The sequence below is a fragment of the Dendrobates tinctorius genome, unplaced genomic scaffold (assembly GCF_039654945.1).
Source record: "Dendrobates tinctorius isolate UK_male_01 unplaced genomic scaffold, ASM3965494v1 ptg000011l, whole genome shotgun sequence".
NCBI classification, from domain to species: Eukaryota; Metazoa; Chordata; class Amphibia; order Anura; family Dendrobatidae; genus Dendrobates; species Dendrobates tinctorius.
Window position 1 is genome coordinate 47,085,176 of NW_027361679.1, and position 21,325 is coordinate 47,106,500.

General features: G+C 46.6%; 13 non-coding genes across 13 annotated transcripts; all 13 read right to left on the reverse strand.

Annotated features, from left to right (window-relative positions):
* Positions 1 to 10,020: 10,020 nt before the first annotated feature.
* TRNAA-CGC (transfer RNA alanine (anticodon CGC)) lies at positions 10,021 to 10,092 on the reverse strand. Its single transcript has one exon. It is a non-coding gene; the product is annotated as a tRNA-Ala (tRNA).
* Positions 10,093 to 10,223: 131 nt separating this feature from the next.
* On the reverse strand, positions 10,224 to 10,295 carry TRNAA-UGC (transfer RNA alanine (anticodon UGC)). Its single transcript has one exon. It is a non-coding gene; the product is annotated as a tRNA-Ala (tRNA).
* Positions 10,296 to 11,186: 891 nt separating this feature from the next.
* Positions 11,187 to 11,258, reverse strand: TRNAA-CGC (transfer RNA alanine (anticodon CGC)). The gene has a single exon. It is a non-coding gene; the product is annotated as a tRNA-Ala (tRNA).
* A 1,127-nt stretch (positions 11,259 to 12,385) lies between these two features.
* Positions 12,386 to 12,457, reverse strand: TRNAV-CAC (transfer RNA valine (anticodon CAC)). Its single transcript has one exon. It is a non-coding gene; the product is annotated as a tRNA-Val (tRNA).
* Positions 12,458 to 13,565: 1,108 nt separating this feature from the next.
* Positions 13,566 to 13,637, reverse strand: TRNAA-CGC (transfer RNA alanine (anticodon CGC)). Its single transcript has one exon. It is a non-coding gene; the product is annotated as a tRNA-Ala (tRNA).
* A 131-nt stretch (positions 13,638 to 13,768) lies between these two features.
* On the reverse strand, positions 13,769 to 13,840 carry TRNAA-UGC (transfer RNA alanine (anticodon UGC)). Its single transcript has one exon. It is a non-coding gene; the product is annotated as a tRNA-Ala (tRNA).
* A 923-nt stretch (positions 13,841 to 14,763) lies between these two features.
* Positions 14,764 to 14,835, reverse strand: TRNAA-CGC (transfer RNA alanine (anticodon CGC)). Its single transcript has one exon. It is a non-coding gene; the product is annotated as a tRNA-Ala (tRNA).
* A 1,127-nt stretch (positions 14,836 to 15,962) lies between these two features.
* On the reverse strand, positions 15,963 to 16,034 carry TRNAA-CGC (transfer RNA alanine (anticodon CGC)). Its single transcript has one exon. It is a non-coding gene; the product is annotated as a tRNA-Ala (tRNA).
* A 131-nt stretch (positions 16,035 to 16,165) lies between these two features.
* TRNAA-UGC (transfer RNA alanine (anticodon UGC)) lies at positions 16,166 to 16,237 on the reverse strand. The gene has a single exon. It is a non-coding gene; the product is annotated as a tRNA-Ala (tRNA).
* Positions 16,238 to 17,160: 923 nt separating this feature from the next.
* TRNAA-CGC (transfer RNA alanine (anticodon CGC)) lies at positions 17,161 to 17,232 on the reverse strand. The gene has a single exon. It is a non-coding gene; the product is annotated as a tRNA-Ala (tRNA).
* A 1,127-nt stretch (positions 17,233 to 18,359) lies between these two features.
* Positions 18,360 to 18,431, reverse strand: TRNAA-CGC (transfer RNA alanine (anticodon CGC)). Its single transcript has one exon. It is a non-coding gene; the product is annotated as a tRNA-Ala (tRNA).
* Positions 18,432 to 19,557: 1,126 nt separating this feature from the next.
* TRNAA-CGC (transfer RNA alanine (anticodon CGC)) lies at positions 19,558 to 19,629 on the reverse strand. Its single transcript has one exon. It is a non-coding gene; the product is annotated as a tRNA-Ala (tRNA).
* A 131-nt stretch (positions 19,630 to 19,760) lies between these two features.
* TRNAA-UGC (transfer RNA alanine (anticodon UGC)) lies at positions 19,761 to 19,832 on the reverse strand. The gene has a single exon. It is a non-coding gene; the product is annotated as a tRNA-Ala (tRNA).
* Positions 19,833 to 21,325: the final 1,493 nt, after the last annotated feature.

The following is a 21,325-nucleotide window of genomic DNA, read 5'->3' on the forward strand; positions in this document are numbered from 1 at the left end:
AACACACAGACAAACGCAGCAGAAGTGTGGAGTATGTGACAGAGCAATAGTAATCAGTGTAGATGGTGAATCCAGCTCTAGGTTAAAGTAAAAGATGCGTGATTAAGCTCAGCACAATTAGAGTTGAGCGAAACGGGTCGAAAAAATTCAAAAGTCGCCGACTTTTGGCAAAGTCGGGTTTCATGAAACGAAACCCGACCCTAGGATGAGGTCGGCCACGAGGTCGGCGACTTACGCGCCAAAGTCGCGTTTCAAAAGTTTGTTTTGTGCTCTTTTTCAGCCAATCAGGATCCACGGACACTGTGGGCAACGTGATGACATAGGCACGGGTCACCACCATCTTTCAGAAGGGCATGCAAGTGATTGGCTTGCTTTGGTGGGCGTCACAGGGGGTATAAAAGGGCGTGCACGCCGACCGCCATCTTACTTCTGCCGATCTTAGTATAGGGAGAGGTTGCTGCTGATTCTGTAGGGAGAGCGTTAGGCAGGGAAGAAGACAAAAAAACTGCTTCTGCTGCTAGCGATTTGGGCTGCACAACACACAAGTCACTGTGTGTGCAGTGCAAGGGGAGGCTATATTGTGGTGTATCAGTGGTGTTGGTTGTTGGGCTGCCTTTTAAGGCTTCCTGACACGCTGGCATTGCTGTTTACCCACTGCTCCGCAAACTGCTTTTTTAAAAGCAATCCAATCTCCCTTATCCTCTCGTCACTTTGGTCACAGGCAGCTGTGCCATCGAGCGTGTCACATAGCGCTCAGATATCAGTGGGCCGCACACAATCCACAAGTGTCCAGTGTCCAAAAGTGTACGCAGAGATTCAAAATCTCCATTATCCTCTCGTCACTTTGGTCACAGGCAGCTGTGCCATCGAGCGTGTCACATAGCGCTCAGATATCAGTGGGCCGCACACAATCCACAAGTGTCCAGTGTCCAAAAGTGTACGCAGAGATTCAAAATCTCCATTATCCTCTCGTCACTTTGGTCACAGGCAGCTGTGCCATCGAGCGTGTCACATAGCGCTCAGATATCAGTGGGCCGCACACAATCCACAAGTGTCCAGTGTCCAAAAGTGTACGCAGAGATTCAAAATCTCCATTATCCTCTCGTCACTTTGGTCACAGGCAGCTGTGCCATCGAGCGTGTCACATAGCGCTCAGATATCAGTGGGCCGCACACAATCCACAAGTGTCCAGTGTCCAAAAGTGTACGCAGAGATTCAAAATCTCCATTATCCTCTCGTCACTTTGGTCACAGGCAGCTGTGCCATCGAGCGTGTCACATAGCGCTCAGATATCAGTGGGCCGCACACAATCCACAAGTGTCCACTGTCCTCAAGTGTACGCAGAGATTCAAAATCTCCATTATCCTCTCGTCACTTTGGTCACAGGCAGCTGTGCCATCGAGCGTGTCACATAGCGCTCAGATATCATTGGGCCGCACACAATCCACAAGTGTCCACTGTCCACAAGTGTACGCAGAGATTCAAAATCTCCATTATCCTCTCGTCACTTTGGTCACAGGCAGCTGTGCCATCGAGCGTGTCACATAGCGCTCAGATATCAGTGGGCCGCACACAATCCACAGGTGTCCAGTGTCCAAAAGTGTACGCAGAGATTCAAAATCTCCATTATCCTCTCGTCACTTTGGTCACAGGCAGCTGTGCCATCGAGCGTGTCACATAGCGCTCAGATATCAGTGGGCCGCACACAATCCACAAGTGTCCAGTGTCCAAAAGTGTACGCAGAGATTCAAAATCTCCATTATCCTCTCGTCACTTTGGTCACAGGCAGCTGTGCCATCGAGCGTGTCACATAGCGCTCAGGTATCAGTGGGCCGCACACAATTCACAAGTGTCCACTGTCCACAAGTGTACGCAGAGATTCAAAATCTCCATTATCCTCTCGTCACTTTGGTCACCGGCAGCTGTGCCATCGAGCGTGTCACATAGCGCTCAGATATCAGTGGGCCGCACACAATCCACAAGTGTCCACTGTCCACAAGTGTGTGCAGAAATTCTAAAACTCCCCTGTCCTATAGACACCTTGTACCTTGTTTTACATTACTATATAGTTTGTTGGATTTTGTCTACATTTCTACCAAAAATGAGGAAGGCTGGTGGAAGAGGCCGTGGAATTGGGCGGGGGTTGGCAGCTGGTAATGATGGTGTTGGTGGTGGATCTGATGGTAGTGGCAAGAGCAAAATAGGACCGAATGCAGGAGGTGCTGACCCTGCGTCATCGTCTGGCTACATAAGGACTCGAACGCTTAGTTTTCTAGGAGTTGACAAACCGCTTTTAAAGGCAGAGCATCAGGAAAAAGTTTTGTCTTACATTGCTGACTCAGCCTCCAGCTCTATTGCCTTCTCTTCTTCAGTTGTAAAAAGTAAAAGCACTGAGTCGTCATTGGAGGCTCATGTTCATGAACCACACCTTTCCTTGTGTCCTTCACCCCAACCAAGATTGAAGGATGACACAGGCCATACTACTGATTACTCCATGGAGCTGTTTTCACATACCATGCCTGGATTATCAAGTCAAATGGTGAATTACCCAGGCCAAGATGAATCTGACATGGAGTGCACTGATGCACAGCCACTGATGGATGATTCTGCTGGTACGTTCACTCAGAGCACTACATTGTCCTCGCAGTGTACAGAGCCAGATTTTGACCCTGATGAGACTCAGGTGCCCCTTCCCGCACACTATACCACCATACACGGTGACACAGAGAAAGGTGCACATGACATAGAAGAGGAGGTGATGGATGACCCAGTTGTTGACCCAGATTGGCATCCATTGGGGGAAGAGGGTGCTGCTTCCAATAGCTCAGATGAGGAGCATCCACAGCAGACATCGACATCGCAACAGCTGTTATCAGGCAGGCCCGGAGCACTCCAAAGACAGGTTCCAAACATCAAAAGAGTTGCTGGACAGCTTGTCCAGAGGGTCAAAAGATCACAGCGTGCTAGGCCGCAAAATGTCTGCCAAAGTAGGAAGAGTGCAGTGTGGCAGTTTTTTGAACAAAATCCTCATGATCAGGCCAAGGTTATCTGTAAGAAGTGCGCAAAGACCTTTAGCCGAGGGAAAAATCTGAAAAATTTCAATACCAGTTGCATGCTTAGACATTTAACCAGCATGCACTTGCAAGCGTGGACACAACACCAAACCTCAAGTGCCACATGTGCAACTGATCACAACGAAGGTAGTCAGCAATGCTACATTGTTTCCCCCACTGTAAGCCCACCGGTTAGCACAGCAGCAAATGTTCAGGTGTCGTTGCAAGGCCACAGCAGTCAGGGAATCCCACTGTTATATCAACGAAAGACTGATTCTAGGCCATCAGAAAGAACAACAACTCCATCACCATCATCAACCCTCCCTCAGTCCGCCCTGTCCACCGCTACTTCCACCATATGCAGCTCTCAAGTCCAGCTCACCCTCCCAGACACTATGAGTAGGTCAAGAAAGTACTCAGTCTCTCATCCGCGTACACTGGGTTTGAACGCCCACATTGCCAAACTAATCTCGTTTGAGATGATGCCCTTTCGGTTGGTGGAAAGCACAGCTTTCCGCGAACTCATGGCCTATGCAGTACCACGCTATGACCTACCCAGTCGCCACTTCTTCTCTCGCAAAGCCATCCCAGCCCTCCACCATCATGTGAAAGACCGCATTGTCCATGCACTCAAGCAGTCAGTGAGCGGAAAGGTGCACCTCACAACTGATGCATGGTCCAGTCGGCATGGCCAGGGCCGTTACGTGTCCATCACTGCGCACTGGGTTAATGTGGTGGATGCAGGGTCCACAGGGGACAGCGGTGGTGGGACAGTGCTGCCTTGCCCACGGTATAGGAAACAGTTGGCTGTAGGCGTTCGACCCTCCTCCTCCTCCTCCTCCAGAAGCGACAGCTCGTCCACAGAGCGCAGTCGTACGAGCACTCCATCTGCAGCTGCCACTGTTGCACACGATGTGTCCCCCTATCGAGCAGCTAGTGGAAAGCGTCAGCAGGCTGTGTTGCAGATGATGTGTTTGGGCGACAGACACACCGCCGAGGTGCTGGCCGAGTACTTGAAGCGACAAACTGAGTCATGGCTGGGCAGTGTACATCTTGAGGCAGGCAAGGTAGTTAGTGATAACGGCCGTAATTTTGTGGCAGCCATAGCCCTTTCAAAACTCAGCCACATACCTTGCTTGGCTCACACCTTGAACCTGGTGGTGCAGTGCTTCCTCAAAAATTATCCGGAGTTAACAGCCCTGCTCCAGAAGGTGCGAAGACTGTGCGCGCACATCCGCCGGTCGCCTGTACACTCCGTTCGTATGCAGAAGCTGCAGCGATTGCTCCACCTTCCCAACCACCGCCTCATTATCGACATTGCAACAAGGTGGAACTCCACCCTGCACATGGTGGAGCGGCTGTGCGAGCAGAGGCAGGCCATAATGCATTTGTGGGAGGATACACGGCCAGGCACTTTGAGAGCAGACATGGAGTTGACAGGCGTGCAGTGGTCGAAGCTGAAAGACCTTTGTAAAGTCCTTCAGTGTTTTGAGGAATGCACACGGCTGGTAAGCGCAGACGACGCCATCCTAAGCATGAGCATCCCACTTATGCGTCTGCTCATGCAAACTTTGACGCACCTTAAGGAGCAGGCGTCTGCAGCCAATGTTGATGAGGAGGAAGAGGAGGAGGGAATCCTTGATGACATTCAGCCATTGTCTGCTCAGGGACCGCTCCTGGACGAGGTGGAGGAAGAAGAGGAGGAGGAGGAGGAGGATGATGGGGATGATTACTTAGGGGAGGAGGATGCATCTCGTGGGGCAAGTGAAAATGTTGGCGTGGCAAGGTCTGGTACAGGGTTTGTGCGTGACTGGAGGGATGTGGATTTGCCAGAAAGTGCTCCTCCACCCAGCACTCGCAGTGCATCATTGACACCGGGAACATTGGCCCACATGTCAGATTATGCCTTGCGGATCCTAAAAAGGGACCCCCGCATTGCCAAAATGATGAACGATGACGAATACTGGTTGGCCAGCATCCTGGATCCACGCTATGAAGGCAAATTACAAAACATCATGCCACAGGAGAACCTTGACCTAATATTGGCTAAGAAACAAGCAACTCTGGTAAATCGGTTGCTTGAGGCATTCCCAGCACACAGCAGCGGTGATGGTTCTCACACGAGCCGTACGGGCCGGGGGCAGCTTGGCAGAGGTGTTCGTGGTGCACACAGCAGAAGTGGTGTTGGAGACAGGGGTTTCATGACAATGTTGTGGACTGATTTTTCAAATACCGCTCACACAACTGGTAATACTGCATCGATGGAAAGTGACAGGAGACAGCAGTTGTCAACTATGGTTACAAATTACTTTTCCTCCCATATCGATGTTCTCCCACACAGGTCATTCCCCTTTGACTATTGGGCCGCTAAACTGGACACCTGGCCTGAATTGGCCCAATATGCCTTACAGGAGCTCGCTTGCCCAGCTGCAAGTGTGCTATTGGAAAGAGTCTTCAGTGCAGCTGGATCAATCCTGACAGAAAAAAGGACCCGTCTGTCAACCCAAAATGTGGATGATCTAACCTTCATTAAAATGAACCATGCATGGGTTTCCAAGGATTTTGTCCCACCTTCCCCTGATGACACATAGGGTGACAGAAAAATGGCTTGCTTTGGTCCACCTCTTCCTGGTACTTCACCTATTTCGCCTTTTGCATCAGTTGAATGTCCAACATCAACATATGCCACTTTCTAAAACTCCCTAACTGTGCTGCCTCCCCCCCCATGGCCGGGGTCACCACCTAGCGCACGACACCGTGCGAGTGCCGTTGCCCTGGACAGGTGGGTAGGCCGACTCTTGGGCGCGGGCACTGGCACAGGGTCCCTCATAGTGCAATCAAGTGTCTCTGACGGTGGTGGTGCACACCCGCCGTCAGACACACCGCTGTACTGAGGGGCCCAATGCCAGTACCGACGCCCACGAGTGGGCCCCCCTTGCTTGGCCAGGGCCCCAGCATTTGCAATCTTTACCTCTCCCTGCTCCTCCGCTGTGTAATCTGGGCCGTTAAATCCATACTGTGCCTGACACCGTCTGAGCCTGCCTCCTGAGACATATATTTTGAATGTGTACGCTATCCATACATGTTATCCAGGGATACGGTACCCTTTCTAACCTTTGTGCAATCACGTGCAATCCATACTGGGCCTAACACCGTCTGAGCCTGCCTCATGCTGTATAGACATATATTTTGAATGTGTACGCTATCCATACATGTTATCCGGGGATACGGTACCCCTTCTAACCTTTGTGCAATGACGTGCAATCCATACTGGGCCTAACACCATCTGAGCCTGCCACATGCTGTATAGACATATATTTTGAATGTGTACGCTATCCATACATGTTATCCTGGGATACGGTACCCCTTCTAACCTTTGTGCAATGACGTGCAATCCATACTGGGCCTAACACCGTCTGAGCCTGCCTCATGCTGTATAGACATATATTTTGAATGTGTACACTATCCATACATGTTATCCGGGGATACGGTACCCTTTCTAACCTTTGTACAATGACGTGCAATCCATACTGGGCCTAACACCGTCTGAGCCTGCCTCATGCTGTATAGACATATATTTTGAATGTGTACGCTATCCATACATGTTATCCGGGGATACGGTACCCCTTCTAACCTTTGTGCAATGACTTGCAATCCATACTGGGCCTAACACCGTCTGAGCCTGCCTCATGCTGTATAGACATATATTTTGAATGTGTACGCTATCCATACATGTTATCCGGGGATACGGTACCCTTTCTAACCTTTGTGCAATCACGTGCAATCCATACTGGGCCTAACACCGTCTGAGCCTGCCTCATGCTGTATAGACATATATTTTGAATGTGTACGCTATCCATATATGTTATCCGGGGATACGGTACCCCTTCTAACCTTTGTGCAATGACGTGCAATCCATACTGGGCCTAACACCGTCTGAGCCTGCCTCATGCTGTATAGACATATATTTTGAATGTGTACGCTATCCATACATGTTATCCGGGGATACGGTACCCCTTCTAACCTTTGTGCAATGACGTGCAATCCATACTGGGCCTAACACCGTCTGAGCCTGCCTCATGCTGTATAGACATATATTTTGAATGTGTACGCTATCCATACATGTTATCCAGGGATACGGTACCCTTTCTAACCTTTGTGCAATGACGTGCAATCCATACTGGGCCTAACACCGTCTGAGCCTGCCTCATGCTGTATAGACATATATTTTGAATGTGCACGCTATCCATACATGTTATCCGGGGATACGGTACCCCTTCTAACCTTTATGCAATGACGTGCAATCCATACTGGGCCTAACACCGTCTGAGCCTGCCTCATGCTGTATAGACATATATTTTGAATGTGTACGCTATCCATACATGTTATCCGGGGATACGGTACCCTTTCTAACCTTTGTGCAATCACGTGCAATCCATACTGGGCCTAACACCGTCTGAGCCTGCCTCATGCTGTATAGACATATATTTTGAATGTGTACGCTATCCATACATGTTATCCGGGGATACGGTACCCCTTCTAACCTTTGTGCAATGACGTGCAATCCATACTGGGCCTAACACCGTCTGAGCCTGCCTCATGCTGTATAGACATATATTTTGAATGTGTACGCTATCCATACATGTTATCCGGGGATACGGTACCCCTTCTAACCTTTGTGCAATGACGTGCAATCCATACTGGGCCTAACACCGTCTGAGCCTGCCTCATGCTGTATAGACATATATTTTGAATGTGTACGCTATCCATACATGTTATCCGGGGATACGGTACCCTTTCTAACCTTTGTGCAATGACGTGCAATCCATACTGGGCCTAACACCGTCTGAGCCTGCCTCATGCTGTATAGACATATATTTTGAATGTGTACGCTATCCATACATGTTATCCGGGGATACGGTACCCTTTCTAACCTTTGTGCAATCACGTGCAATCCATACTGGGCCTAACACCGTCTGAGCCTGCCTCATGCTGTATAGACATATATTTTGAATGTGTACGCTATCCATACATGTTATCCGGGGATACGGTACCCCTTCTAACCTTTGTGCAATGACGTGCAATCCATACTGGGCCTAACACCGTCTGAGCCTGCCTCATGCTGTATAGACATATATTTTGAATGTGTACGCTATCCATACATGTTATCCGGGGATACGGTACCCCTTCTAACCTTTGTGCAATGACGTGCAATCCATACTGGGCCTAACACCGTCTGAGCCTGCCTCATGCTGTATAGACATATATTTTGAATGTGTACGCTATCCATACATGTTATCCGGGGATACGGTACCCTTTCTAACCTTTGTGCAATGACGTGCAATCCATACTGGGCCTAACACCGTCTGAGCCTGCCTCATGCTGTATAGACATATATTTTGAATGTGTACGCTATCCATACATGTTTTCCGGGGATACGGTACCCCTTCTAACCTTTGTGCAATGACGTGCAATCCATACTGGGCCTAACACCATCTGAGCCTGCCTCATGCTGTATAGACATATATTTTGAATGTGTACGCTATCCATACATGTTATCCAGGGATACGGTACCCTTTCTAACCTTTGTGTAATCACGTGCAATCCATACTGGGCGTGAGAACGGCTGGCGAGCTGTTAAGCAAGCTACAGCACCTGTCCAGACAAGTACAGGGATTCCCTAGCGAGGAGACTTATTTGATTGTTTTCTATGTTGGGACAGCAATTTTTGGGGAGCACTATACTCTGGAGAATGATAGATGGGGCCCACCATACACTGGAACATTCCAAAGGTGGACATCAGACACTGGAGCAGCATTTACAGGGCCCATTATACACTAGAGCATTAGAAATGGGGCCCATTATGTTTGGAGCATTATTTGGGCCCATAAGACAGTGGAGCTTCATCCATGGGGACCAACATATACTGTAGCATTATGTGGAGCTCATCATATACTGTTTCAAACATTTTATGGGACCAATGATTTTGTATGGAGAAATAGATGGGCCTCGTCATGAGATGTAAAAAGTGAGGTATTTTTCATTGTACTATACCGCTATTTCTCTGCCGTATCGGAGCATGATGAGTTGTAGTATGTGTTAAAGGGGCGCTCTTTCGCCCAGGGCACATGAAAACCTGCAGCCAGCCCTCCCCCCCCACAAATTTAGCCAAATAACCCCCATTTTTCAGTGCGTAACTTGTATTATGAAGTTAATTAAGGTTGACAAGCTTAAGTAAGAAGAATTGATGCTTTTGGCATTCAAATGGGCACTGTAGGTGTGTTTCCTGTCCTCCTCTCACTGCCGACTTTTATTCCCCATTGACTTACATTGGGTTTCGTGTTTCGGGACGACCCCGACTTTTCCCTATAATCGGACGATCTTGCTCAACCCGACTTTTGGAAAAGTCGGGTTTCACGAAACGAAACGCGACCCTAAAAAACCAAAAGTCGCTCAACTCTAAGCACAATCCTTCTGATTGTCCCTCTGCCAGTTTTCTCACCTTCCTGCCTCCTATATCATTAGCATAAAGTCTAAAAAGCTGTGCCACCCAATGTCAAGGTGTGTTGGTGGGAGGTTTAGGTTTGATCCCAATGAAGTTGAGCTGTCTTTTTTCAGAGTGGATGGTGAATACAGGAGGCAGGGGTAGAGCAAACCTTGGCTGGTAAGTGGTGAAAAAAGCAAATATCTTTGAGACTATATAATCGAAAGTCTCCTATATTTGCGTGTACTATTGATTTTGGCCAAGTTTGTTGAATGTCCAGTTCCCATTCAAATCATTTTACTGAGTGGGAAAAAATGTTGCCCGTGGCTTAGGCAGTGTTAAGACCTAGCAATCGAGAAAGCCTTGTCCTGCCAAGTGACATGTCAAAGCAAACAGTTTAAGCGGCAGAGATTCCTTGCAAGTCTTGACACTTAGCTTGAGTGGTGCGCTAGCCAAAGATGTCTAGCCAAGTTTGAAAACGGTTGGAGATGCTGGGGATTGAACCCAGGACCTCATACATGCGAAGCATGCGCTCTACCGCTGAGCTACATCCCCAAAAGTGTACTGGGAGCCTCGAGCACTCACACGTATTTACTTCACACAGCGGCTGCAGGAAGCGAACAAGGGTGAGAAAAAGTGACCACCAAAAAGAAGTGCGTTCCTTTCACATACATGCCAGCTGGCCATGGAGATGCCAGGGATTGAACCCGGGGCCTCACACATGCAAAGCGTGCGCTCTACCACTGAGCTATATCCCCAGTTATGAAATGTGTGAAAATGCAAGTTTTTTTTTTCAAACCTAAAATAACTTGCCATTGTGGAGTCGAGAGTAGTAACTGTACTTTCAAATAACTTTTCAGAATATGCTGCAGTGTGTGTACATGGGAAATCAGACTATTTCTGACCCTTATATGTCTTGTATTCTGCATTTTCACCGGTTCTCCCCTCTGCAAACTCTAGCTCTACATTGTCAATTGACTCCAGGCTTTTGGGAGGAGACTAGCAATTCTGGGCTCTACCATATACAGCGCAGCACACAGAGGTTTCCTGGCCTTCATTAGTCAACACACAGACAAATGCAGCAGAAGTGTGGAGTATATGACAGAGCAATAGTAATCAGCGTAGATGGTGAATCCAGCTCTAGGTTAAAGTAAAAGATGCGTGATTAAGCTCAGCACAATCCTTCTGATTGTCCCTCTGCCAGTTTTCTCACCTTCCTGCCTCCTATGTCATTAGCATAAAGTCTAAAAAGATGTGCCACCCAATGGCAAGGTGTGTTGTTGGGAGGTTTAGGTTTGATCCCAATGAAGTTGAGCTGTCTTTTTTCAGAGTGGATGGTGAATACAGGAGGCAGGGGTAGAGCAAACCTTGGCTGGTAAGTGGTGAAAAAAGCAAATATCTTTGAGACTATATAATCGAAAGTCTCCTATATTTGCGTGTACTATTGATTTTGGCCAAGTTTGTTGAATGTCCAGTTCCCATTCAAGTCATTTTACTGAGTGGGAAAAAGTGTTGCCCGTGGCTTAGGAAGTGTTAAGACCTTGCAATCGAGAAAGCAAACAGTTTAAGCGGCAGAGATTCCTTGCGAGTCTTGACACTTAGCTTGAGTGGTGCGCAGCCAAAGATGTCTAGCCATATTTGAAAAAGGTTGGAGATGCTGGGGAATGAACCCAGGACCTCATACATGCGAAGCATGCGCTCTACCACTGAGCTACATCCCCAAAAGTGTACAGGGAGCCTGGAGCACTCACACGTATTTACTTCACACAGCGGCTGCAGGAAGCGAACAAGGGTGAGAAAAAGTGACCACCAAAAGGAAGTGCGTTCCTTGCACTTACATGCAGGCTGGCCATGGAGATGCCGGGGATTGAACCCGGGGCCTCACACATGCAAAGCGTGAGCTCTACCACTGAGCTACATCCCAGGTTACAAACTGTGTGAAAATGCAAGGTTTTTTTTTCAAACCTAGAATAACTTGCCATTTTGGAGTCGAGAGTAGTAACTGTACTTTCAAGTAACTTTTCAGAATACGCTGCAGTGTGTGTACATGGGAAATCAGACTATTTCTGACCCTTATATGTCTTGTATTCTGCATTTTCACTGGATCTCCCCTTTGCAAACTTTAGCTCTACATTGTCAATTGACTCCAGGCTTTTGGGAGGAGACTAGCAACTCTGGGCTCTACCATATACAGCGCAGCACACAGAGAAGGTTTCCTGGACTTCATTAGTCAACACACAGACAAACGCAGCAGAAGTGTGGAGTATATGACAGAGCAATAGTAATCAGTGTAGATGGTGAATCCAGCTCTAGGTTAAAGTAAAAGACGCGTGATTAAGCTCAGCACAATCCTTCTGATTGTCCCTCTGCCAGTTTTCTCACCTTCCTGCCTCCTATATCATTAGCATAAAGTCTAAAAAGCTGTGCCACCCAATGTCAAGGTGTGTTGGTGGGAGGTTTAGGTTTGATCCCAATGAAGTTGAGCTGTCTTTTTTTCAGAGTGGATGGTGAATACAGGAGGCAGGGGTAGAGCAAACCTTGGCTGGTAAGTGGTGAAAAAAGCAAATATCTTTGAGACTATATAATCGAAAGTCTTCTATATTTGCGTGTACTATTGATTTTGGCCAAGTTTGTTGAATGTCCAGTTCCCATTCAAATCATTTTACTGAGTGGGAAAAAGTGTTGCCCGTGGCTTAGGCAGTGTTAAGACCTTGCAATCGAGAAAGCCTTGTCCTGCCAAGTGACATGGCAAAGAAAACAGTTTAAGTGGCAGAGATTCCTTGCGAGTCTGTACACTTAGCTTGAGTGGTGCGCTAGCCAAAGATGTCTAGCCATATTTGAAAAAGGTTGGAGATGCTGGGAATTGAACCCAGGACCTCATACATGTGAAGCATGCGCTCTACCACTGAGCTACATCCCCAAAAGTGTACGAGGAGCCTGGAGCACTCACACGTATTTACTTCACACAGCGGCTGCAGGAAGCGAACAAGGGTGAGAAAAAGTGACCACCAAAAGGAAGTGCGTTCCTTGCACATACATGCAGGCTGGCCATGGAGATGCCTCACACGTGCAAAGCGTGCACTCTACCACTGAGCTACATCCCCAGTTACAAACTGTGTGAAAATGCAAGGTTTTTTTTTCAAACCTAGAATAACTTGCCATTTTGGAGTCGAGAGTAGTAACTGTACTTTCAAGTAACTTTTCAGAATACGCTGCAGTGTGTGTACATGGGAAATCAGACTATTTCTGACCCTTATATGTCTTGTATTCTGCATTTTCACCGGTTCTACCCTCTGCAAACTCTAGCTCTACATTGTCAATTGACTCCAGGCTTTTGGGAGGACACTAGCAACTCTGGGCTCTACCATATACAGCGCAGCACACAGAGAAGGTTTCCTGGCCTTCATTAGTCAACACACAGACAAACGCAGAAGAAGTGTGGAGTATATGACAGAGCAATAGTAATCAGTGTAGATGGTGAATCCAGCTCTAGGTTAAAGTAAAAGACGCGTGATTAAGCTCAGCACAATTCTTCTGATTGTCCCTCTGCCAGTTTTCTCACCTTCCCGCCTCCTATATCATTAGCATAAAGTCTAAAAAGCTGTGCCACCCAATGTCAAGGTGTGTTGGTGGGAGGTTTAGGTTTAATCCCAATGAAGTTGAGCTGTCTTTTTTTCAGAGTGGATGGTGAATACAGGAGGCAGGGGTAGAGCAAACCTTGGCTGGTAAGTGGTGAAAAAAGCAAATATCTTTGAGACTATATAATCGAAAGTCTACTATATTTGCGTGTACTATTTATTTTGGCCAAGTTTGTTGAATGTCCAGTTCCCATTCAAGTCATTTTACTGAGTGGGAAAAAGTGTTGCCCGTGGCTTAGGAAGTGTTAAGACCTTGCAATCGAGAAAGCCTTGTCCTGCCAAGTGACATGGCAAAGCAAACAGTTTAAGCGGCAGAGATTCCATGCGAGTCTTGACACTTAGCTTGAGTGGTGCGCTAGCCAAAGATGTCTAGCCATATTTGAAAAAGGTTGGAGATGCTGTGGATTGAACCCAGGACCTCATATATGCGAAGCATGCGCTCTACCACTGAGCTACATCCCCAAAAGTGTACTGGAAGCCTGGAGTACTCACACGTATTTACTTCACACAGCGGCTGCAGGAAGCGAACAAGGGTGAGAAAAAGTGACCACCAAAAGGAAGTGCGTTCCTTGCACATACATGCAGGCTGACCATGCAGATGCCGGGGATTGAACCCGGGTCCTCACACATGCAAAGAGTGCACTCTATCACTGAGCTACATCCCCAGTTTCGAACTGTGTGAAAATGCAAGTTTTTTTTTTCAAACCTAGAATAACTTGCCATTTTGGAGTCAAGAGTAGTAACTGTACTTTCAAGTAACTTTTCAGAATACGCTGCAGTGTGTGTACATGTGAAATCAGACTATTTCTGACCCTTATATGTCTTGAATTCTGCATTTTCACCGGTTCTCCCCTCTGCAAACTCTAGCTCTACATTGTCAATTGACTCCAGGCTTTTGGGAGGAGACTAGCAACTCTGGCTCTACCATATACAGCGCAGCACACAGAGAAGGTTTCCTGGCCTTCATTAGTCAACACACAGACAAAAGCAGCAGAAGTGTGGAGTATATGACAGAGCAATAGTAATCAGTGTAGATGGTGAATCCAGCTCTAGGTTAAAGTAAAAGACGCGTGATTAAACTCAGCACAATCCTTCTGATTGTCCCTCTGCCAGTTTTCTCACCTTCCCGCCTCCTATATCATTAGCATAAAGTCTAAAAAGCTGTGCAACCCAATGTCAAGGTGTGTTGGTGGGAGGTTTAGGTTTGATCCCAATGAAGTTGAGCTGTCTTTTTTCAGAGTGGATGGTGAATAAAGGAGGCAGGGGTAGAGCAAACCTTGGCTGGTAAGTGGTGAAAAAAGCAAATATCTTTGAGACTATATAATCGAAAGTCTCCTATATTTGCGTGTACTATTGATTTTGGCCAAGTTTGTTGAATGTCCAGTTCCCATTCAAGTCATTTTACTGAGTGGGAAAAAGTGTTGCCCGTGGCTTAGGCAGTGTTAAGACCTTGCAATCGAGAAAGCCTTGTCCTGCCAAGTGACATGGCAAAGCAAACAGTTTAAGCGGCAGAGATTCCTTGCGAGTCTTGACACTTAGCTTGAGTGGTGCGCTAGCCAAAGATGTCTAGCCATATTTGAAAAATGGTTGGAGATGCTGGGTATTGAACCCAGGACCTCATACATGCGAAGCATGCGCTCTACCACTGAGCTACATCCCCAAAAGTGTACAGAAAGCCTGGAGCACTCACACGTATTTACTTCACACAGCGGCTACAGGAAGCGAACAAAGGTGAGAAAAAGTGACCACCAAAAGGAAGTGCGTTCCTTGCACATACATGCAGGCTGGCCATGGAGATCCTGGGGATTGAACCCTGTGCCTCACACATGCAAAGCATGCGCTCTACCACTGAGCTACATCCCCAGTTACTAACTGTGTGAAAATGCAAGTTTTTTTTTTCAAACCTAGAATAACTTGCCATTTTGGAGTCAAGAGTAGTAACTGTACTTTCAAGTAACTTTTCAGAATACACTGCAGTTTGTGTACATGGGAAATCAGACTATTTCTGACCCTTATATGTCTTGTATTCTGCATTTTCACCGGTTCTCCCCTCTGCAAACTCTAGCTCTACATTGTCAATTGACTCCAGGCTTTTGGGAGGACACTAGCAACTCTGGGCTCTACCATATACAGCGCAGCACACAGAGAAGGTTTCCTGGCCTTCATTAGTCAACACACAGACAAACGCAGAAGAAGTGTGGAGTATATGACAGAGCAATAGTAATCAGTGTAGATGGTGAATCCAGCTCTAGGTTAAAGTAAAAGACGCGTGATTAAGCTCAGCACAATTCTTCTGATTGTCCCTCTGCCAGTTTTCTCACCTTCCCGCCTCCTATATCATTAGCATAAAGTCTAAAAAGCTGTGCCACCCAATGTCAAGGTGTGTTGGTGGGAGGTTTAGGTTTAATCCCAATGAAGTTGAGCTGTCTTTTTTTCAGAGTGGATGGTGAATACAGGAGGCAGGGGTAGAGCAAACCTTGGCTGGTAAGTGGTGAAAAAAGCAAATATCTTTGAGACTATATAATCGAAAGTCTACTATATTTGCGTGTACTATTTATTTTGGCCAAGTTTGTTGAATGTCCAGTTCCCATTCAAGTCATTTTACTGAGTGGGAAAAAGTGTTGCCCGTGGCTTAGGAAGTGTTAAGACCTTGCAATCGAGAAAGCCTTGTCCTGCCAAGTGACATGGCAAAGCAAACAGTTTAAGCGGCAGAGATTCCATGCGAGTCTTGACACTTAGCTTGAGTGGTGCGCTAGCCAAAGATGTCTAGCCATATTTGAAAAAGGTTGGAGATGCTGGGGATTGAACCCAGGACCTCATATATGCGAAGCATGCGCTCTACCACTGAGCTACATCCCCAAAAGTGTACTGGAAGCCTGGAGTACTCACACGTATTTACTTCACACAGCGGCTGCAGGAAGCGAACAAGGGTGAGAAAAAGTGACCACCAAAAGGAAGTGCGTTCCTTGCACATACATGCAGGCTGACCATGCAGATGCCGGGGATTGAACCCGGGTCCTCACACATGCAAAGAGTGCACTCTATCACTGAGCTACATCCCCAGTTTCGAACTGTGTGAAAATGCAAGTTTTTTTTTTCAAACCTAGAATAACTTGCCATTTTGGAGTCAAGAGTAGTAACTGTACTTTCAAGTAACTTTTCAGAATACACTGCAGTTTGTGTACATGGGAAATCAGACTATTTCTGACCCTTATATGTCTTGAATTCTGCATTTTCACCGGTTCTCCCCTCTGCAAACTCTAGCTCTACATTGTCAATTGACTCCAGGCTTTTGGGAGGAGACTAGCAACTCTGGCTCTACCATATACAGCGCAGCACACAGAGAAGGTTTCCTGGCCTTCATTAGTCAACACACAGACAAAAGCAGCAGAAGTGTGGAGTATATGACAGAGCAATAGTAATCAGTGTAGATGGTGAATCCAGCTCTAGGTTAAAGTAAAAGACGCGTGATTAAACTCAGCACAATCCTTCTGATTGTCCCTCTGCCAGTTTTCTCACCTTCCCGCCTCCTATATCATTAGCATAAAGTCTAAAAAGCTGTGCAACCCAATGTCAAGGTGTGTTGGTGGGAGGTTTAGGTTTGATCCCAATGAAGTTGAGCTGTCTTTTTTCAGAGTGGATGGTGAATAAAGGAGGCAGGGGTAGAGCAAACCTTGGCTGGTAAGTGGTGAAAAAAGCAAATATCTTTGAGACTATATAATCGAAAGTCTCCTATATTTGCGTGTACTATTGATTTTGGCCAAGTTTGTTGAATGTCCAGTTCCCATTCAAGTCATTTTACTGAGTGGGAAAAAGTGTTGCCCGTGGCTTAGGCAGTGTTAAGACCTTGCAATCGAGAAAGCCTTGTCCTGCCAAGTGACATGGCAAAGCAAACAGTTTAAGCGGCAGAGATTCCTTGCGAGTCTTGACACTTAGCTTGAGTGGTGCGCTAGCCAAAGATGTCTAGCCATATTTGAAAAATGGTTGGAGATGCTGGGTATTGAACCCAGGACCTCATACATGCGAAACATGCGCTCTACCACTGAGCTACATCCCCAAAAGTGTACCGAAAGCCTGGAGCACTCACACGTATTTACTTCACACAGCGGCTACAGGAAGCGAACAAAGGTGAGAAAAAGTGACCACCAAAAGGAAGTGCTTTCCTTGCACATACATGCAGGCTGGCCATGGAGATCCTGGGGATTGAACCCTGTGCCTCACACATGCAAAGCATGCGCTCTACCACTGAACTACATCCCCAGTTACTAACTGTGTGAAAATGCAAGTTTTTTTTTTCAAACCTAGAATAACTTGCCATTTTGGAGTCAAGAGTAGTAACTGTACTTTCAAGTAACTTTTCAGAATACACTGCAGTTTGTGTACATGGGAAATCAGACTATTTCTGACCCTTATATGTCTTGTATTCTGCATTTTCACCGGTTCTCCCCTCTGCAAACTCTAGCTCTACATTGTCAATTGACTCCAGGCTTTTGGGAGGAGACTAGCAACTCTGGGCTCTACCATATACAGCGCAGCACACAGAGAAGGTTTCCTGGCCTTCATTAGTCAACACACAGACAAACGCAGAAGAAGTGTGGAGTATATGACAGAGCAATAGTAATCAGTGTAGATGGTGAATCCAGCTCTAGGTTAAAGTAAAAGACGCGTGATTAAGCTCAGCACAATTCTTCTGATTGTCCCTCTGCCAGTTTTCTCACCTTCCCGCCTCCTATATCATTAGCATAAAGTCTAAAAAGCTGTGCCACCCAATGTCAAGGTGTGTTGGTGGGAGGTTTAGGTTTAATCCCAATGAAGTTGAGATGTCTTTTTTTCAGAGTGGATGGTGAATACAGGAGGCAGGGGTAGAGCAAACCTTGGCTGGTAAGTGGTGAAAAAAGCAAATATCTTTGAGACTATATAATCGAATGTCTACTATATTTGCGTGTACTATTTATTTTGGCCAAGTTTGTTGAATGTCCAGTTCCCATTCAAGTCATTTTACTGAGTGGGAAAAAGTGTTGCCCGTGGCTTAGGAAGTGTTAAGACCTTGCAATCGAGAAAGCCTTGTCCTGCCAAGTGACATGGCAAAGCAAACAGTTTAAGCGGCAGAGATTCCATGCGAGTCTTGACACTTAGCTTGAGTGGTGCGCTAGCCAAAGATGTCTAGCCATATTTGAAAAAGGTTGGAGATGCTGGGGATTGAACCCAGGACCTCATATATGCGAAGCATGCGCTCTACCACTGAGCTACATCCCCAAAAGTGTACCAGAACCCTGGAGCACTCACACGTATTTACTTCACACAGCGGCTGCAGGAAGCGAACCAGGGTGAGAAAAAGTGACCACCAAAAGGAAGTGCGTTCCTTGCACATACATGCAGGCTGACCATGCAGATGCCGGGGATTGAACCCGGGTCCTCACACATGCAAAGAGTGCACTCTATCACTGAGCTACATCCCAAGTTTCTAACTGTGTGAAAATGCAAGTTTTTTTTTTCAAACCTAGAATAACTTGCCATTTTGGAGTCAAGAGCAGTAACTGTACTTTCAAGTAACTTTTCAGAATATGCTGCAGTGTGTGTACATGGGAAATCAGACTATTTCTGACCCTTATATGTCTTGTATTCTGCATTTTCACCGGTTCTCCCCTCTGCAAACTCTAGATCTACATTGTCAATTGACTCCAGGCTTTTGGGAGGAGACTAGCAACTCTGGGCTCTACCATATACAGCGCAGCACACAGAGAAGGTTTCCTGGCCTTCATTAGTCAACACACAGACAAACACAGCAGAAGTGTGGAGTATATGACAGACCAATAGTAATCAGTGTAGATGGTGAATCCAGCTCTAGGTTAAAGTAAAAGACGCGTGACTAAACTCAGCACAATCCTTCTGATTGTCCCTCTGCCAGTTTTCTCACCTTCCTACCTCCTATATCATTAGCATAAAGTCTAAAAAGCTGTGCAACCCAATGTCAAGGTGTGTTGGTGGGAGGTTTAGGTTTGATCCCAATGAAGTTGAGCTGTCTTTTTTCAGAGTGGATGGTGAATACAGGAGGCAGGGGTAGAGCAAACCTTGGCTGGTAAGTGGTGAAAAAAGCAAATATCTTTGAGACTATATAATCGAAAGTCTCCTATATTTGCGTGTACTATTGATTTTGGCCAAGTTTGTTGAATGTCCAGTTCCCATTCAAGTCATTTTACAGAGTGGGAAAAAGTGTTGCCCGTGGCTTAGGCAGTGTTAAGACCTTGCAATCGAGAAAGCCTTGTCCTGCCAAGTGACATGGCAAAGCAAACAGTTTAAGCGGCAGAGATTCCTTGCGAGTCTTGACACTTAGCTTGAGTGGTGTGCTAGCCAAAGATGTCTAGCCATATTTGAAAAAGGTTGGAGATGCTGGGGATTGAACCCAGGTCCTCATACATGCGAAGCATGCGCTCTACCACTGAGCTACATCCCCAAAAGTGTACCAGAAGCCTGGAGCACTCACACGTATTTACTTCACACAGCGGCTGCAGGAAGCGAATCGGGGTGAGAAAAAGTGACCACCAAAAGGAAGTGCGTTCCTTGCACATACATGCAGGCTGGCCATGGAGATGCCAGGGATTGAACCCGGGGCCTCACACATGCAAAGCGTGCGCTCTACCACTGAGCTACATCCCCAGTTACGAACTGTGTGAAAATGCAAGTTTTTTTTTTCAAACCTAGAATAACTTGCCATTTTGGAGTCGAGAGTAGTAACTGTACTTTCAAGTAACTTTTCAGAATACGCTGCAGTGTGTGTACATGGGAAATCAGACTATTTCTGACCCTTATATGTCTTGTATTCTGCATTTTCACCGGTTCTCCCCTCTGCAAACTCTAGCTCTACCTTGTCAATTGACTCCAGGCTTTTGGGAGGAGACTAGCAACTCTGGGCTCTACCATATACAGTGCAGCACACAGAGAAGGTTTCCTGGCCTTCATTAGTCAACACACAGACAAACGCAGCAGAAGTGTGGAGTATATGACAGAGCAATAGTAATCAGTGTAGATGGTGAATCCAGCTCTAGGTTAAAGTAAAAGACGCGTGATTTAGCTCAGCACAATTCTTCTGATTGTCCCTCTGCCAGTTTTCTCACTTTCCCGCCTCCTATATCATTAGCATAAAGTCTAAAAAGCTGTGCCACCCAATGTCAAGGTGTGTTGGTGGGAGGTTTAGGTTTGATCCCAATGAAGTTGAGCTGTCTTTTTTCAGAGTGGATGGTGAATACAGGAGGCAGGGGTAGAGCAAACCTTGGCTGGTAAGTGGTGAAAAAAGTAAATATCTTTGAGAATATATAATCAAAAGTCTCCTATATTTGCGTGTACTATTGATTTTGGCCAAGTTTGTTGAATGTCCAGTTCCCATTCAAGTCATTTTACTGAGTGGGAAAAAGTGTTGCCCGTGGCTTAGGCAGTGTTAAGACCTAGCAATCGAGAAAGCCTTGTCCTGCCAAGTGACATGTCAAAGAAAACAGGTTAAGCGGCAGAGATTCCTTGCGAGTCTTGACACTTAGCTTGAGTGGTGCGCTAGCCAAAGATGTCTAGCCATATTTGAAAAAGGTTGTAGATGCTGGGTATTGAACCCACAACATCATACATGCAAAGCATGCGCTCTACCACTGAGCTACATCCCCAAAAGTGTACCAGAACCCTGGAGCACTCACACGTATTTACTTCACACAGCGGCTGCAGGAAGCGAACCAGGGTGAGAAAAAGTGACCACCAAAAGGAAGTGCGTTCCTTGCACATACATGCAGGCTGACCATGCAGATGCCGGGGATTGAACCCGGGTCCTCACACATGCAAAGAGTGCACTCTATCACTGAGCTACATCCCAAGTTTCTAACTGTGTGAAAATGCAAGTTTTTTTTTTCAAACCTAGAATAACTTGCCATTTTGGAGTCAAGAGCAGTAACTGTACTTTCAAGTAACTTTTCAGAATATGCTGCAGTGTGTGTACTTGGGAAATCAGACTATTTCTGACCCTTATATGTCTTGTATTCTGCATTTTCACCGGTTCTCCCCTCTGCAAACTCTAGATCTACATTGTCAATTGACTCCAGGCTTTTGGGAGGAGACTAGCAACTCTGGGCTCTACCATATACAGCGCAGCACACAGAGAAGGTTTCCTG